This window comes from Penaeus monodon, chromosome 6, assembly GCF_015228065.2.
Source record: "Penaeus monodon isolate SGIC_2016 chromosome 6, NSTDA_Pmon_1, whole genome shotgun sequence".
Classification (NCBI taxonomy): domain Eukaryota; kingdom Metazoa; phylum Arthropoda; class Malacostraca; order Decapoda; family Penaeidae; genus Penaeus; species Penaeus monodon.
Genome location: NC_051391.1, coordinates 27,330,580 through 27,331,615, shown reverse-complemented (window position 1 = coordinate 27,331,615; position 1,036 = coordinate 27,330,580).

The following is a 1,036-nucleotide window of genomic DNA, read 5'->3' as shown; positions in this document are numbered from 1 at the left end:
TCTCGTGTGAAAGAATTGGCGATTCCTTGGCCACTGTTCCCGTACGCTGTCCCAAGTCCAGCGAGGGCGGGTTGGAGCGCTGGTACCAGGAGCCAAAGATCCCATTTCTGGGACCTAGCAAAGTCCCGAGAAGGAGGCTTTCCACTGTGGGATCCTCCCGACCCAGGGGGGCCGACAGACATTCGTACCCAGCTCGTACCCGGAACCGCTTTGAAGTCGCCCAAAAACAATGCGAATATTCGTCGGGGGCAATCGTCTGCCACAGATGCGTTCTATATATATATGTATATTAATATACATACAAAAATTATATATTTTAAAATTTTATTTTTATATAATATTTTTAATATATGTATGTATATATTTTAGATATATTTAATTTAAAATATAACACAATATACATTAATCATACTTTTATCTATCTTCATCTATCAAATATACACAATATGCACACACATATGCCGTAATTATATATATGATAGTAGTGTGTATATATTTATATATTAGATATTATAAAATATATATATAAAAATTTTAAAAATATATAAAGAATAATATATAAAATTATATATTAGATATATATTATTTTAATATATATATAATTTTAATATATTACATATGTAGAGAGGATTATTATCTATCTATCTTCTATCTATCTTCTTTTATCATCTATCTATTCTAATATCTATTATCATTATCAAATATAAAATATAATAATATATAATATTATAATAAAAATTATAAAATTAATAATTTACAACTACATACCACACCACACACACACACACACGCATAAATATATAAAATAATATAATATAAAATATATATAATATTATATATTATATAAAAATATCTATTTATAATATTATAAAAAACCCATTGTGTGTGTATATAACACAAGTGTGGATTAAAAAAGATATTGTAAATATATTTTTAATATTATTTCATCTAATTTATTCACACACACACGCTTTAAACACACCAATATGTATATGCGTGTGTAATGTGTGTTATGTGTGTGTGTTTTAAAAGTATC